The sequence below is a fragment of the Miniopterus schreibersii genome, assembly GCF_964146895.1.
Source record: "Miniopterus schreibersii genome assembly, chromosome: 2".
NCBI lineage: Eukaryota > Metazoa > Chordata > Mammalia > Chiroptera > Miniopteridae > Miniopterus > Miniopterus schreibersii.
This window is the reverse complement of record NC_138102.1, coordinates 103272780-103291241: the sequence shown is the minus strand read 5'-3', so window position 1 is coordinate 103291241 and position 18462 is coordinate 103272780. Positions and strand designations below refer to the sequence as shown.

Sequence of the window (18462 nt, the reverse complement as noted above, 5' to 3'; positions counted from 1 at the left end):
CTTTCACCTCTCATATCCATTTAATGTTCCCCTTGCAAACTGCCCAAGTTGGGCATTTCCTCAGATTTCTCTTTAGTTAACATCTGCGTGAGCCCATCTTTGGCATTTTTGTTCCTCAGGACTGTGAGGGAACAGAGTTGGGCCAACAAAACAAGAACGGGAAGGTGAGAATGTTCCAGTCACAGCCCGAGGGTGGAGTTCATCTAACTTCACCCACCTCGAACAGGCCGTGGTATGTCCTTGTCTCAGAAGTAGCTGAAGTTTAAGATGTTGACAAGGCATTTATGCTGGTTTTCAGAAGCCGAGGGATTGGCTTTCCGAAGGGTCGATGGAGACTGTGCTACCCATCGGGAGAGCTGGGAGCATAGATGGGGCCTGGGGGGACCCTTACCTCATCTCCACGCCCCCTCCCCATGTTCTGCCATTTTTATTCCTTCAAAATACTTTTTGCTCCCCATAGCCAAGATCTAATATAGTTTCGTATTGTGTATATGTTGATCTGGGCTGCACAACACGAGCTTCTTGCTTTGAGTATGTTTTGTCTCCCCACCTGCAGTCAAACCCTCTGAACACAGGACAGGATTCCTGTTCCTTTCGGCACAGTCAGTAGTAACTGAGCAGTTTCCCCACCAGAACTGACTCCTCCCAACACCAATGTTCCCCTGAGAGTCACCTGAGATTAATCTGGTTGTATTGTTCAACTTCTTTGGAAATTGCTCTTCTGTGGAGGGACTGAGAATGTAGATTCCTTAAACTAGGCCAATTCTACAACTAATGGTTTTATGTAATGAAAATGAATAGTTCTTGAAGAGGAGACTGGGTGGGGAACAGAAGGATTGAGAGCATCTTGGGGAATGAACGCAGTTCTGTGTAAGTTGTAGTCTGATTTACCTCAGTTTCCCTGACCTGCCAGTCCTTTGCCAGCTGCTGCCTGAATGTTGGACAACTGGGTAGCTTTTCTCTTGCTTCTGGCTTATTTGGAAGCTCTGCATGAAATCTACAGTAAAAAGGGTGAAAATATATTTTTCTCTTTACAATAGTTAGCTCCTGACAGGAACAGTTTTTGGTTAAGGAAATTTCAAAACACTAAAAGGTAACAAACTAAATGGGCCCCAACTTCCTTACTAGAGAACATTGGGAGTTGATACCTACTCTGAAGGGATTTTTGAAGACCAAGTAAATGATACAAAAAAGAAAATACACACAAATGCACACAGAGAAGAGAGTCTGGGACACTGGATTTTTCGTCAGTGTTGTCTTCCTTATTATAGTAAAGTGGGAGGTGGCAGGCTCAGCATTTGCAAGTGGTGTGATCACTAACAGCCCTTTCAACCAAATTCCATTTTTGAGAAATACATTCCTGTCCTTAAAATAAACGAGAGGTGGGGTCTTGAAAACCCTTCTGACTTGGAGGAACAATTTGTTCTCTTAGGCACTGGTGGAGTTGGCCTTTGTATGCAAGTCATGTTTTATAGTAATGGACTTCTGTGCTTTTGTAATACAGTATTTAATGTTTTTATTAGAATATCAGTTTTATAGTCTACTTGCATGAGGGCAAGTGCCCTTATTAAAGAGACCCAGTGAGCTCCCTCTACCCCACTGCCAGAGGACTCAGCAAAAGGATGATGGTCTTTGAACCAGGTGCCTGGCTGTCACCAGGTACCAAGTCAGCTAGCACCTTGATCTTGGACTTCCCAACTTGCAAAACTGAGAAGTAAATTTCTGCTGTTTATAAGTCACCCAGTCTATGGTATTTTTTGTTATAGGAGCCTGAATGGACTAAGACAGTAACCCTCAATGGACTGAGTCTGTAACATTTAAGGCCACGTTGGCAAAGGCTAGTGTATTAAAATAGAGAAAAAAACTCAAAGGAATGTGGGTCTTGAATGTGTCTTACAAAGGTATAATTTTATGTCTCTACTGTAGATATAATTCTTACTTCTTAACCGGTGCCCTGGTACTATTTCAAAATATGAGATGTGGAACCAGACACACTTGGGGCTGAATCTTGGCATAACTATGACCAGCCATGTGATCCTGGGCAAGTCTGGTACCTTCTCTGAAACTGTTTCCACCTTTGTTAAGTTAGTGCCCACTGAGTAGAGTTGTTTCAAAGGTTAATTGCCTGGTATATATTAATTCCTAAATTGGATGGCGGTAATTCTTCATGTGGGCACTGCCATCTTTCTTATTATATGGGAATCGTGTAGCTGTTATCTCAAACTCTGCCAAGAAAGGTGCTGATTCTCCTCTCCAGTAAGTCTTTTTTTTTTTTTTTTTTTACTTGTAAAATTTATCTTTATTGTTGAGAGTATTACAGGTATACCATTTTCCCCCCAATTGGTCCCCTCCACTTCTCTCCCACCCCCTTCCCAGGCCTTCACCCCGTTATTAACTCTGTCCATGGGTTATACATATAACTTCTTTGATTAATCTCTTCCCACCCTCCACCCCCCTTCCCTCTTTCCTCTGAAATATGATCATCTGTTACATGTGTCAATGTCTCTGGATCTATTTAGTTCGTCAGATTCTTTTGTTCATTAGCTTCTTCTTAAAGAAGACCCTTCAACATTTCCTGTAGTGCTGGTTTGGTGGTGATGAACTCCTTTAGCTTTTCCTTGTCTGAGAAGCTCTTTATTTGACCTTCAATTCTAAATGATAGCTTTGCTGGGTAGAGCAATCTTGGTTGTAGTTCCATGTTTTTCATCACTTTGAATATTTCTTGCCACTCCCTTCTGGCCTGCAAAGTTTCTGTTGAGAAATCAGCTGACAGTCGTATGGGTGCTCCCTTGTAGGTAACTAACTGCTTTTCTCTTGCTGCTTTTAAGATTCTCTCTTTGTCTTTAACCTTTGGCATTTTAATTATGATGTGTCTTGCTGTGGGCCTCTTTCGGTTCCTCTGTGCTTCCTGGACTTGTAAGTCTATTTCTTTCCCCAGGTAGGGGAAGTTTTCTGTAATTATTTTTTCAAATAGGTTTTCAATTCCTTGGTCTCTTTCTTCCCCTTCTGGCACCCCAATAATACGAATGCTGGGCCTCTTGAAGTTGTCCCAGAGGCTCCTTATACTATCTTCATATGTCTGGATTCTTTTTTCTTTTTGCTCTTCTGGTTGGGTGTTTTTTGTTTCCTCATGTTCCAAATTGCTGATTTGATTCTCAGCATCCTCTACTCTGCTGTTGATTCCCTGTAAATTATTCTTCATTTCAGCTCATGTAGCCTTCATTTCAAATTGGTACTTTATTATATTATCGATTTTCTCAGTTATTTCCCTTACAGTCTGCTTAAACATCCTTATAACCAAAATTCTGAACTCTCTATCTGTTAGCTTGCTTGGATCTATTTCATTTAGTCCCTCTTCTAGAGATTTCTTCTGTTCTTTCCTTTGTGACATCTTTCTTTGCCTCCGCATTTTGGCTGCTTTCAGGTGTTTGTTTCTATGTAGTAGGTAGAGTTGCTGTGTCTCCTGGAATTGGTAGAGTCGCTTTGTGTAGTAGGTGTCCTATAGGGACCAGTGACTCAGCCTCCCCAGTCACCTGAGCTGGGCCTTCTAGGTGCTCCCCTCTGTGGGCTGTGTGCACTGTCCTGTTGTAGTTGAGCCTTGGTTGCTCTTGGCGTCCCTGGGAGGAACTGACCCCCAGGCCAGTCAGCTGTGAGGACCAGCTGCAACTACAGCCAGAGAGCTGCTGTGCTGGAGACACCCTTATGGATCAGGATTTACTTCAGTGGAGCTTTGGTGTTTACCAAGTGCACCCCTTGAGTGTCACTTGTGGATGTGGTAAGGTTGTAATCCAGTGTGGTAGAGTCTGATCACGAGGTGCACTGTCTCTAGGGCCTCCCGGGAGGTGCAAAGTCAGCCTCTGACAGTGCCTTGCCCAGGGCCACCCAGCCTGAGCTACACAGAAACCGTAGCTGGCTGCTACTTGTGCTGGGCTTGGCGTTGTCCAGGAGAGGCCAAGCTATGAGCCAATGCAGCTGCCACTAGTGCCAGGCCTGGGGCCACTTATCAAGCTGTATGGGGCCCACTGCTGCTTGTTTGAGAGATTTTAGGAAAGTCCTAAGCATAAGGCTCGAGAGGCCACTTGCATTAGAAAAGCCCCTGGAAATGGCCTGGATGAGCTGCAGGTGGGGAGGGGCGGGGCCTCCGGGAATCACGGGGCGGGGCCAAAGGCGTGAGTCAGGTGCTGGAGACTCAAATATGGCGCCTGCCTGCCGGCTGTGTGCGGGGAGGACTCGCCAAAGGAGCAATGGCCTCTGCCAGCCCTTCTGCCTGGGAGGAAGCCGCCCTCCGCCTCTAGCCCTGACTTCAGGCAGGTTAGTTCCTCCCCGAATGTCCCGGCTCCTTTCAGGCTGCTGCCCGGCGCTGGGCTCAGAGGGAGCGTCCGAGTGAGTCCGCGCCGGGCCCTTTAGGAGGAGCTGCTGGGGCTCCCGCAGTCTCCCCGACCCTCAGCCACAGTCCCCGCTGGTTTCACAGCCCGGAGTTGTGGGGACGTCTCTTCCCTGTCTGGAACCCTGGGCTGGGGGCCTGCTGTGGGGCTGGGACCCCTCCCTCCTCCCGGAAACCCCCGCCGCCGAGATTCCCTCCCGGGTTTCAACTGTGGCACCAGGTGTGGGCCCGCGGGATGTCTCAGTGATTCACCCCCATCCGCCCGCGTCTGCGACTCTCCTACTGGTCTTGGTGCTTCCTCAGTTCCCTGGTTGTGGGGCTTCTGTTCAGCCAGATCTCAGGAGGCTCTGAGTGATGGTGGTTCTGTGTTTTAGTTGTAATTTTGATGTGGTTGCGGGCGGCGGGTGCAGCTGTTACCTACGCCACCATCTTGTTGTTCCTCCGTAAGTCTTTTATTTAATATTTGCTGAGTGCTTTACTTGAGCTTGTGATTTAGTTAGGAAGATAAACAGTAAATAAAACAACTAGATAACTTCAGATTATAGTAAGGGCTATCAAAAAATACACAGAGAATGTAAGGAAAAGTCAGGATGGGGTGGGGAAGATCAGCAGGTGCCTCTCTGGGAGGTGATGTTTGTGTCAAGATATTGGGAATAGAAGGAGCCATTTAGAGAAGGGCCTGGGAGGGGGGTGCACCAGGCAGAGAAAGCAGCAAGGGCAGAGGATGTGAGCAGAAAAGAATGGTGGACACTATGGTGAAACCAGAGGTGGTTTTTAGGGAGTCCAGGGCCAGAATCTCCAGGTTCTCACCTGAAGCCAGCCTTCTTATTTTTGAGGACCTGTCCCTTGGAGTTATGGCTGTCAGGAATCACCATCATCTTCACAGCAACGTGCTCTCACCCCACAGTCCTGGGGCAGGGCAACTGGAACTCCTCAGACACAACAATCCCACCGTTCACCAAGCTGTACGTGTCAGAGTGAGGAACACTAAATTATTTCCTCACAAATGCTTCCTTTTAAAGATATTGGAGTGCCCTCCAAAAATGCACTGTTTGATCCTGTATTACTTGGCAGTATGGTAAAAATAAATAAGATTCTTGTTTCCCTGAACTTGAAAAGAAGGCACAGTGTGGTGAACTAGATGTCACACAAGACATCACAAATGATCGGGGAAAGTATCCAGCACCTTGTTCATCTTAGAGAATCCGGTGAACTCAACAGTGTGATGATAGAGCTTTTCTGAAGGTGCAATAGAAATATCCGGGCATCACAGCACAGGATATGCACATGAACTTTATCTCATTAAAGATACTTTTAAACTTACAAAAAGGGTTTAAATGACTTAGTTAAAATTTTAAAAATTTATCTTGATTGTTAGAGATGTTCCCATTTTTCCCCCAGGCTTAGTTAAATTTTTAAAAATTCATTAGTGTTACACTGTGGGCATAGATCAGGTCCATGCGATCATTTTTGGGGAGTGCTCATGCAATTCTAGAGAAATGAAGTAAAGTGAAATTAAAGTGAATACAGAGATGATGAGAGTAATACCACGATCATTTGAGGCCAAACAAAATATAGAATTAAAAACTTTATGTATGTTTTTATTCTTTTGAGGCATATAAATATATTCCATACACATTTTTTTCTTGTATGCTTTGTGTATTTGCTCACACCTGAAAAAGTAAACCTTAGTGTCTTATTTCCTTCAGTCTGTGCCTGTATTTCTTTGACATAGTTTCCTCTTACTGTATGTATGTGACACAGCTTCAGCAGTATGGTTGGGCAGAAAAGGGGGGGTAATAAAAGAGATGCAATCTCAGTGTGTTTTAAAATGCACCCAGGGTTTGTTTGAATCCCTTAAGACACACAGATGCAGAAATGGTGCCATGAAGGAAGAAGCTTGTGCTCCCAGTTCCCTGGATGCAGGAGGCATGTCTGCTAAGCGGGGCCGCACGGGGAAGCTCAGTGTCAGTGAAGAGGCAGAGGGAGGGAGGGGAAAGTGTGCGCAGCAGCTTTCACTATGGTTTCTGCGGGAAAGGCAGGGCAGTGTAAGCAGACTTAGGATTCGACAGATTGAATAACTTCAGTAGGCTCTGGGACATAGGGGCTGCCCCTAGTTGTGTGGTGTCTGGCCCAGGGATGATATTAGGGCAGACTGGATGTGTGAGAGCTCAATAAAGGAGGTAATGGAGTGGCATGAGCTTCCAGTTGGTTGAATTACATATGAAAGACATGCTCTCAGGAAAGTTGTTTGCTATCTCTAGGAATTAGCTAACTCTGGAAGGTAGTGCATCCTTGGTTAGTGATGCCCCAGATGCCAGAACATCAAGAATACAGAAAATATAAGTGAAATCCTGTGGTATTTGTATTTTTCTGACTTATTTCACTTAACATAATACCCTCTAGGTCCACCATGCTGTTGCAGATGTCAGAATTTCATTCTTTTTATTGCTGAGTAATAATCTATATATACCACATCTTTTTTATTCATTCATCTTGGTTGCTTTCATATCTTGGCTATTGTAAATAATACTGCAGTGAACAGAGGGGTGCATATACAAATACTTCATCGTTTCACTTACACGTGGAATTTAAAAAAATCAAAACAAACGAACAAACAAAACAAAACAAAAACAGATTCATAGAAACAAAGAACAAACTGATGGTTACCAGAGGGGAGGAGGGTGGAAGGATGGGTGAAAAAGGGGAAGGGGAAGATAATAGTTTGATGACTTTGCATTGTGATAGGTGGTTACTGGACTTAGTGTGGTGAGCACATAGTAAGATATATATAAATGTGAAATCACTATGTTGTACATCTCAAGTGAATATCATATTGTATGTCAACTATACTTTAATTTAAAAAGCTGGGAAAATAAGAAAATGTAGTTAATACGCACTGAGAAGCATTTAATTCTCCAGAATCCAATTGAGACAAGACACATATACATGAATAACTTGTAATGGAAGGTGGCATGAAATCAATGCTGAAGGGTGAGGTAAATTTTCTCAGACTTCATGGAAAGGGTCATTTGTCCCCTGGGGTTCTGAGGAGAGGTCCCAAAGGATGGGTAGAACAGGCAAGCATGTTCAGAGGGGAGTATGATTGTAGGAAAGGAGAGAAGAGAAATGAGCATGGTGAGTTCAGCAAACAGGGACAAGTGTGTGCAAAGCAGGGGCTTGTACTGGAGAGAGTTCAGTGGTTAGAAGGACATGCTGGGAGCTCAAAGAGAGGTAGGATGTGTTTGTTAGAAGTGCAAGTTCAGATATCATGCCCCTGGCTTTGCATTCTGACTCAGCCGCTCAGAAATCAATTAAGTAATACATCTTCAAATACTAGCTATTGCTTGGAATGGGGGGGTGGACACGTTATGCAGTGTGTCAGAAAGCAGTCAGGTGCCACTGTGGGCAATTCAAGGGCATTGGTTAGGAGGTGTGAGATGGAGAGGGCTTCCGAAAGGCTATAATGGGATTGGGAGTGAAAAGGAAGAAATGAATGGAGGTATTTGGTTATGTAATTTATCCAGAGAGGACCTCAGGCTTGGAGCCTCATTATAATATCATCATAATGTTATTGGTAAAATGAATGTGTTGTCAGACTTTGAAGCCTGGAGTGCTGCAGGTGGGTGTATGCTCATTTTCCTGTGGAGCGGGTCGGTTATTATCATCTGATTCCCATAGGGGACTAGAACACAACACAAGTAACTCAGAGTCTGGAGTCGGGTGGACCTGGGTTTGGATCATGCCTCTGTCATTTATTTTTTTGGGTAATATAGGACAAGTTAACCCTTTAAGCTGCCAATAGAAACTAGTTATAATATTCAGGAGAGAGCAATCAGAATAATGGGGTGATGTGCTCCTTCCTCTGCCTAGAACACTGACTAACCCACTCCCACTTGTCCTGTGGCTAAAACATGGCCTTCTCTGTGCTTGTGTTGTGTCCTGTGCTCGTTGCCATTGCAGTGGTCGTCACTGCACCCTCTAATTGCCTGTCTGCCCCCCCCCAGGCTCAGCGTTGAGTCGCGTGTGTTCTTGGCATCTAGTACAATAGTGTGTAGACCTCGCAGGTGTTCCATGGGTTGCTTGGCGTTCCATTTAAAGAGGTGTTGTTGAAGAACCTGAGTGGGGGGCCTGTTCATCAGTTTGGAGAGGAGACCACTCAGGGAAGACTTGAATGAGCTTTCAGACGCTGAGAGCTGTCCAAGCCGGGCTGGGCGGCTCTGGCAGGTGAGTGTACTGTCTCAGAGGTGTCCAAACAGGGCCACAGTGCCAAGGGTGACATGGGTGGGTTTGTGTTCTGTCTTAGTGAAAGAGCCTCTCTGATATTCAGGCTAGAAGAGACATAAGGTTTTGGGTTGATTGCTGTTAGTAGTCAGTATTGTGCGTATAAAAGGGGTGAGGATTCCATGTTATATTGGTAGAACTTCCCTTTCAGAACTGTTGTGTCCGTGGCTCTGACTCGACATGTCTTATTATTTTATGTAACACATCTATGTGATATTATGTAATAATATTATTAAAATGTTATTATTAAATGTTGTTTTCCTTTATATTCTCCTGTACATGTGTTCTTTCTTGCTCTAGAATTATAATTAGCCATAATGTTTTAAGGCCCGTGACACAGAAAGGAAAAAAGTGGCCCTCACTTATAAGAGTAGAAGTTGAGACATAGAAAGGTCCAGTGGCTTCTACAAGCTGGAGCTCAGATCAGAAACCAGCATTCCATACTCTCTGACGGGGCCTTTTTCTCTTTTATTATTCAGAGGAAACCAGATTAACAAAATTGTGATTACTGTACAATAAAGAGGACATTACTTTTTGTTTTTTCTAAACTCTGACTTTGTATTTATCATAGACAATACCTAATCATGATCTCCAGAGCCTTTCCTGTTCTCACCGCTGAAAGTCTCATTGCTTATTTTTAGTTTAGTGCTCATTTGAGGGGAGCGGACAGATTTTTGTTTACCTCTGATTTTAGTTTCTTTGCTTGTATGGTTGCTCTAATGGACACATAATTTTTGTCATGCCCCAAACACAAATCACGAATATTTGCACCATTTCTAATCTAATCAGTGTATACTAAGGACAGTCTCAGTCCAGCTTCCTTACTGGGCTTGGATTGGGGACATGAGCCACCTGGCCAACCTACATATTTAAAACCAGAAGTCATGAAATGTCTTGGACATTTAATTTTCTCAGCAAAATGCATTAAGACAGATACTACCCACCAATTTTGTCGCTGTTGTGCCCATTTAAAAATTCTGGGAACTAGAAATGGTCCAAGGTGCAGTTCTGGCCAGTAAGAGATGAGCTGAAGGTACCTGGGATGCTCCAGTTCCAGATAGTTCCCCTTCTTCCTGTGTGAACACAGCTGTGAATCTGAAGGGGAACAGCTGTTTTGTGACAGTAATGTGACAAGCTGATGGAATAAAGATGCCTGGGACATTGACATTTGTGAGCTGCTGCATCAGCACCTCTGAAATTCTCATTCTGAGAGGAAAATAACCCTCAGTGGCATAGGTGACTGTAGGGGGGTGGAGGGGTTGAGAAGAGATTAACCAAAGAACTTACATGTATATATACACAGCCCATGGACACAGACAATAGTGTGGTGAAGGCCTGGGTGGGGCTGGGGGAGGGGAGCATGGAGGTGGGGAAATGAAGGACATCTGTAATACTGTCAACAATAAAAAATATATATATTAAAAAAAGAAGCAAAATTCAGTTTCTCATTAAAAACACTTTTTTTTTTTTAATAAAAAACACACCTTTGTAACACTTTTAAGAGTGAACCAGTATCAGTATTCCTAAACTGTAAACAATGGGGAACTGAACTATCAAAGGAAACACATTAGGGATCATATATTAATAGACAAAATCCCTTAAATTTTCTTACTGCCTTTGTACATCAATGTGTAATATTTAAGCATAACTGAATTCCTTGTTAAGCAAACATTTTTCCACATGCTGCCTTCTCTTTATCTTTCTGTGCCTTTATATTTTGTTTGACTTTCAGCAATTCTGTCTGGATAACTTTATCTTCTGGCGCTATCTCCTGAGCTTTCTTAAGATCAGCGAATGCTTGGTTGTATTTGTTCAGTCCTGATACCCTTGAGCTCTACAGTACAGTGCTTTGGTATCTGATGGATCTTTCAAGAGTCTCCAAACAACTGTCAGTTGCTCCCTGCCAATCTGATGTCTTCGATTTACAAGTGCCAATATTCAGCATGCAGCTTAAAGCTACAGGTTGCAGCCTCGATCTGTCAGCTTTCTCAGTAACAGCTTTTTAACCTTCCACATGTCTTAGAACCTTTGTATATTTTTTAATGGCTATCTCCCAGTTCTGTGCTTTGAAAAAAAGTATTTCCAATGTTGTTGTTTTTTAAAATATATTTTTATTGATTTTTAGAGAATCAGGAGGGAGAGGGATAGAGAGATAGAAACATCGATGAGAGAGCAACATCATCATAGGCTGCCGCTTGCGTGCCCTCTACTGGGGTTCAAGCCCACAGCCCAGGCATGGCCCTGACCTGGAATTGAACAGGTGACCTCTCAGTTCATGGGTCGAAGCTTAACCACTGAGCCACACCAGCCGGGCTCCAATGTTTTTAAGTCTCTTATTATTAATAATATTTTATCTACATCTTTTAAATCTATATCTGCATCCACAGGGAAATCTGGATGACTGTCACCAGGACCATCTTTTGGGAATATTCCCTAATCATCCCCTTCCTTCAATTCTCTGCATTCTGCAGTAACACACAATTTGGCAGGTGTTTCACCTTTCACTTCTACATTTTCCAGAATTCTTGCCACACCCATTCCTTTTATTTCTTGGCCAAGTACCACATGTTGCCCATTCAAATGGGGAGTTGGGACAGTTGTGATAAAGAACTGAGAACCATTTGTTTTGCAGCCTCCATTTACCATGCTCAATAAACCTTCCTGGTTGTGCTTATAATAGAAATTTTCATCTTCAAACTTTTCACCATAAATACTTTCTCCACCTGTCCCATTCTGATTTGAGAAGTCTCCACCTTCTTAATAATTATTAAGAAATTATTAAATTTCTTAATAATTTGATGGGACAGGCGTCCTTTGAAGTGGAGTAGCTTCTCAGCAGTGGGTCCAATGCATTTTTCTCCTATACTCAATGCTTGAAAATTTTCTGCAGTTTGGGTACAACATCTGCAAACACTTCTGAGACAATTTGACCAACTTACTCCTACACCCATGTCAAAGAAGACTTGGGGGTTACTGGGGTTGGAGGGCTTAGCTTGGGGGAACAGGTGCAACATTTTGACTTACAGAGACGTTTGGATGCAGATTTGGAGCACCAAGAACATTTGTAATTCTAACCATAGTATCGGCTCGTTTTTAAGTGTTTGCATGCATTCATGTTGCCTCTCAATTTTTTTTCAGCAGTCATTCCATTCTCATTGGTTTTCAATAAGAAGGATTTTCTTATTTGTGACATGTAGTGTGCTTTTCATTTGAAAATCTACAAGATTGAGAAATTGACTTAAATATTATATAAATATTGTGGATCAGTCTTAGATTATTTTTTGTTTAGTATATTACCACAGTCATATGACCATTTTGCCACCAGCTCATAATAATATTAATTCTCCAAAATATGTTCTATTCATCAAAGCATTGATACTGATTGGAATTATTAATCATAATGCAGGAACTTCTAGTAAAATTGCAGGTACATTTTCCTAAGGTGATGACTTACACAGTTCAAGAAACTAGTTCCTCATCTAAGAATTTGCATTTATCATGAAGCACATGTGCATGTATGTCTTTAAAAATGTCTTCAGAGGCACTTAGGTTGGAACCACTTTCTCTGTTATTTCACCAAATGGTTAAAAATGCAATAACCATTTTTAAACAGACATGGAAACTAATGTTTTTCCTTTTAGCATCCTCTGTGTGTGTGTGTGTAAGTTTTCCATTGAGAACTTGGGGCTAAGAAATGTATGTATTGTCAAAATTTTGGAAAAGCAGAATGTATTGCAAAGTGATATCTTAGTTAAGTGGAGTGGTTAATTGTGCGATTCCATTTATTAGGCAGTATGGCTATCTGTCAGGATAAAGACAAAATTGAACTCCTTCCCATATCATATGTAAAAATGAATTCTTATTGCAAACATTACTGCCCTGGCTGGTGTGGCTCAGTGGTTGGAGCGTTGGCCCGAACGGAAGGGTTGCTGGTTCGATTCCTGGTTAAGGGCATGTACCTGAGTTGTGGGTTTGATTCCTGGCCCCGGTTGGGATGCCTTCGGGAGGCAACCGACAGATGTCTCTCTCTCTCTCTCACATCCATGTTTCTCTCTCTCTCTAACCCCCCCTCCCCATCCCTCCCTTCCTTCTACTCTCTCTAAAAAAAGTCAGTGAAAAACTATCCTCAGGTGAATATTAACAAAACAAAACAAAAAAATTATGGACTGACATTTAATAAATCTTTAAAGAGAATCTTAGAGACCATATTTATAGTATATGTATATAATGGAAGGACAGGGAAGTCTTTCTTAATACTGAACCACAGCACGATAATTTTTTTTTGAACATCTACATTGTTCAATGCCTTTTTATATGTCAAAAGTGCCATTTAAAAAACTAAATATATAAATGAATGGTTTAGAAAACTATTTAATATAAAGTTAATAGTTAGACACTAGCAAGAATTCTTGCAAATGGACACTGAAAAAAGCAACAAGCCAACGGGAGAATGAGCGGAGTGGACTAGGAGGGGATATGGCGAAGCTTTATGGCTCCCAGCTGTTTGGAAATATGTTCAGTTTTGTTATAATCGAAGAAATGCACGTTAGTGTTACAATGTTATATTATTTGACATAGAGCTGAGTACTGTAAAAAGACTTAATACCTACTGCTGGCAGAAATATGGAGATAAGTAATAGTCCCATACATTGCTTGTGGAAACGTGAACTACTGAAATGCTTTTGGGAAGTAATTTGCTATCTATTAAAATTAAAAATGTATGATCTTATTGGAACAGAAAAGGGACATCCAGGAGAAACTTAGGATGTCTTTAAAGGTGCTTTAATTTTTAGAGGTGCTTAGAATGGAACCACTTTTTGAAGTGAAATCTAATAAAAGTAAACTCATCAGCATTATGTATGAAAATGGATATTCACTGTAGCATGTTTTCTAGAATAAAAGTCTGGAAATAAGGTAATTGCTCCTCATAAGACCATGATTGAATAAACTATGAAGTATTATATAGCCATTAAAAAGAATGAATTAGGGCTATACCATTGACTTACAGGGAGTTTTGCAGTTGTTGAGTGATAAAAGCAGAATTCAGAAAATGGCATAATGTTCCATTTTTGTGGAGCATGGACAGCTTTCTGTATATGTATGAATATGTGCATATCTGTGGAAGATTATGTGAGTTTGGAGAAAATTTTGGGAAGATATGTAGGTCATTAAAATAACTGTCTTTGTATTGGATTATGCATATATCCACAGAGTCAGATGGACTTAAAGCTAATGGAGCTTACGATCCAGGACATCTGCCCATTCCAAGATCCTGGGAGGGCTTTTGCATTATGTTTACCTGGTCAGGGATTTTGTATAACTTAGCAAATAGACCTGAACTCTGATCAGCTAAGGCCGCTATCTCTTTTCAGTCAGATTTCTGCCGTTACCACACTTTCTCTCCTGTTAGATGACATTGGGGTGGTGTTTTAGGGATCTGGATAAGGAAAATTTGGAAATTACGTTTTGTTTGGTTTTAGAGACATATTAATGTGGTGTTCAGTCACTTTTGTGACTAGATAAATTATTAGCTGTTCCAGATAAGAGCAAGTATCAGAAATGCTCCCACTACCACCACCTCAACTGGGGTTGTGTTATGAGAGTGTAGAGTTTCAAAACATGAGTGTGACTTATTATACTTGAACTGTGTGAGTCATATGGGAGAAACAATTTTTGAAATGTATGGGGCCATAAGCTAGTCTACAGGGAAATCTTCAAGATTTTGAGTTATATATAAAAAAAATTTGATAGGAATTTTTCTGAATTTGACAATAATCATTAAAATTTACATGAAGTTACTGTTCATGAATTATAAAGCTGAAAGAAACATGACCAAAAGATCAATGAAAAATAACTTATCAAAACCGCAGCTAGAGTAAAGAATGAGTTACCTTCCTACTCTTTCTATAAAGACTATTACAAAATTGTTGTGTAAGAAGTGATCTAAGCAAATGAAATAAAAAATATGAGGAGAAAAGTATAGAATGCCAGGTAGTAAAATTACTGTTTCCTGGAAGTTGCAATGTAGTATATTTCAGCCTTCAGGAGCTGTGTTATGTTGTGACTCCTGTCCCCCCATTCTTAAGTGTATTCACTTTTGTGCTCTATTTTGTTTTCATAATTTTGTATTTTTCTTAAAGTGAGACCCACAAATTGTATGCATTTTGTATACAAATTATATCCAGGCCACACAAAATACGTATTTGGATTTTAAAAAATTAACTGGGTACAGAATGAGTAAATGAAATGAAAAGATGAGAAGGCATTTTAGGATTACTTAGGAATGAACTACAGTGTTTTGTGTTTTTATATTAAATGACCATGAATGAATATGCAAGGACCAATTATTAAAATGAAGTAAAGCTTTAAAGCTCTAACTTAAATGTTGCCTCTCTGAGGATTCGTGTTAGAAAATTATTGAGGAACTTGACCTTTGGTTCAGACCTGTGGCTCCAGTAAGATTTACGTTGGGGAGAACCCTGTATGGTGTCTGGCCAGCAGAGGGCGCCTGCCGCCAGGCGGAGGCGGGCTGCGGTGGTTAAGAGAATGAATATTTGATGGGGCCAATTTAGAGCTCAACATGTAAGAGGAGAGAAGTCCCTCCTAACCCACCCCTTCCCTCTCTCCATCTCTCTCTCTCTCTCTCTTGTTCTCTCTCTCACACGAACACACACATAGACACACAGACACACACACAGACATAGACACACAGACACAAACACAGACACAGACACACACACACACATAGACACACACACACACAGACATAGACATATAGACACACACACACAGACATAGACACACACACACATAGACACACAGACACACACACACAGACATAGACACACACACACATAGACACATAGACACACACACAGACATAGACACACACACAGACATAAACACAGACACACACACACACAGACACACACACCCACACAGTGCTGAGATGAATGGATGGATTACAGATCGTGTGTTGGGTAGACATGAATAGGGCAAAGCTGCTAGAGAAGATGACCCCTTAGGCTGTTGGCTGGGAAGAAGAGAAAGGATGTGGTTTGATAAAAAGAAAAAAAGGTCTTCTAGAAATTTGGCAGAGGGTTAAAGGAAGCAAGAGAACTTAGGAGCGGATACTCTTCAGGATAAAGTGATTTCCATTTGAGTGGGAAGAACTTTATTCTCCTTTTTCCTGTGGGCTGAGGTATAGGGTAGAGGCTCCTGTGTTGAAGGCCAGACTGCTCCTTTCAAAGGAATGACTGTATAAAGGTTTTGTACTCCGACTGCTGTCCTAATGTTTATTTCTTATAAGACACATATAAGGCAGATTAGAATTTCCCTTTCTTATCCATGACCTAGTGCTCGGTTGTTGCTGGTAGAACATAGTGACTGTAGGGATTAGTATCAGATATGAGTGGTTACTAGATCTTTTTATGGTGGGAAGTATTATAAGAATGAATTAGGTATTTAGCCTAATGTCATGTTCCAATAAACAGCTCCTTATGTATGGCCGTTCCTGACATTAGCTAAAAATAAAAGAATGGATGGTTCCTTGTCAGTTATATCTAGATGTTATTAATTTTTGTTTAAAATATCAAATAATTATTGAAATAATACATGTGGATATTTAAAACTTTAAATGATACGGAACCTTATGAAAATCAACAGTCTCCAGCTTCATCTATCCCATTCTGGTTCTGTTCCACCAAAGGCAACCACTTTGAACTCTCTGGTTTCTAAGTTAGTTTTAGAAATTTTCCACCAGGTTTCTAAATTAGTTTTAGAAATGATTTCTCTTAATTCTCTTGTAGAGAAAGGTTTAAATTACTTACCTCAGGGCCAAGTAGTGAAGTGTAGGATATTTGTCTCTTTTCTAGTGTAACTTGCTTTTATTGCTTCATTTTTCTACTGGAACAGTTTTTTTTTTATATAATTATACTACACAATGTGTATTATAAAAGTAATGTCTCAGAATAATCTCTCAGTTCTACTGTTTTCTCCCCAAGGGACTTCCTTTCTAGGAAGATTGACTGTTTTGTAGATATGGTGTAAATTGATCATCCCAGAACTTTCGTCCTGACTTCTTGAGTTGAATTCCCTGTGTTGTTTTTTTTTTTTTTTTATATGTGTGTGTTTTCTTTATTGATTAATCTCCAGTATTATTGATACACATATTGCAATAAGTAAGTAGTTTCTCTGTAAAGCTTACAGGCCTTAGCTGATCAGAGTTCAGGTCTATTTCCTAAGTTATACAAAATCCCTGACCAGGTAAACATAATGCAAAAGCCCTCCCAGGATCTTGGAATGGGCAGATGTCCTGGGTCTTAAGCTCCATTAGCTTTAAGTCCATCCGACTCTGTGGATATATGCATAATCCAATACAAAGACAGTTATTTTAATGACCTACATATCTTCCCATAATTTTCTCCAAACTCACGTAATCTTTCACGGATATGCACACATATTCATACATATACAGAAAGCTGTCCATGCTCCACAAAAATGGGACATTATGTCATTTTCTGAATTTTGCTTTTATCACTCAACTGCAAAACTCCCTGTAAGTCAATGGTATAGCCCTAATGCATTCTTTTTAATGGCTATATAATATTTCATAATTTATTCAATCATGGTCTTATGAGGAACAATTACCTTATTTCCAGACTTTTATTCTAGAAAACATGCTACAGTGAATATCCATTTTCATACATAATGCTGATGAGTTTACTTTTATTAGATTTCACTTCAAAAAGTGGTTCCATTCTAAGCACCTCTGAAGATTAAAACACCTTTAAAGACGTCCTAAGTTTCTCCTGGATGTCCCTTTTCTGTTCCAATAAGATTATATTGGAACATGTCTCTTGTCTTGGGTACTTCAACCAGAAACCTTATATCTTAGAGTTCTGGGAAATTTTTTAATATAATTTTTAAATGTTCTCTTTCTCTGTTTTTGTAGAAGTCTTAATGTTGGATATTGACTCTCATATTGGTATCCTTTGATCTCCTTTCCTTTACTTTTTCATCTTGGTTTTTTGTTCTGCTTTATGGGAGATTACTCACTTTTATTCTTTACTCCTAGATTGCATTATCTTAGGCTATGACTCTTCTACTCCCACTACTAGCTCTTTTATTCTGTTACTTTTAAAAAACGGAATCTTATTTTTTTTATCTTGAAAAGTAATAGACTTTATTTTTTTCAGAACTTTTTCTTGTTTTTCATGAGTGTATTATTACCTTATGACTCTGAGGGTGTTAGCATTTAAAAAATAATTTTTAAAAGTTTGCTACTCTGTTTCCTCAAGTCTTCCTTTTTCTCTGTTTTCATTTTTGAATCTCTTTTTCACAGTGGGAACCTTCTACACATACCTGATTATTTTCCAGAGAGAGAGAGAGAACATAGAAGACTGATGGGGTGCTCTGAGTATGGGTCAGAGAGCAAGGTTTACTTTTAGGTGAAGGACTTTCCCATATGAGTATGTGGAGGGTTCCCCCCACCCCCCATTTCCCTGTGAGGTTTCAATGGTTGCCTAGGGAATAGTCTTTGGATCTCTGGCCATGGGTATAGCAGTCTGGCTGTGTAAGGTTTCTCTGTAGCCAGGATAAGGGGACTTGTGAGAAAAGAATCATGCTGCTTTTTTAATGGTTTTGCTTTTAGCCTTTTATAGCTTATCTTGTGAAGTTTCTCCACACCTGATCTCCTGGCGAGCTCCTCTGTTTGGAGACTTCTTTGTTTCCCCTTGCTTTCCACCTTTGCCTCAGTCCCTCTTCCATCATTGGTGTCATCACCTCCTGAGCCT

At 40.8% G+C, this 18462-nt stretch overlaps 1 protein-coding gene and 1 pseudogene across 4 annotated transcripts in view; one reads left to right on the top strand and one right to left on the bottom strand.

Moving 5' to 3' along the window:
• ATP8A2 (ATPase phospholipid transporting 8A2) overlaps positions 1-18462 on the top strand; it is a 515363-nt gene that overhangs the window by 89455 nt on the left and 407446 nt on the right. The window lies entirely within an intron of this gene.
• On the bottom strand, positions 10329-11682 carry LOC308552997 (peptidyl-prolyl cis-trans isomerase D-like; annotated as a pseudogene). Its single transcript has 2 exons — positions 10972-11682; positions 10329-10744 (listed from the first exon to the last, which is right to left on the bottom strand). The product of its transcript is annotated as a peptidyl-prolyl cis-trans isomerase D-like (transcript).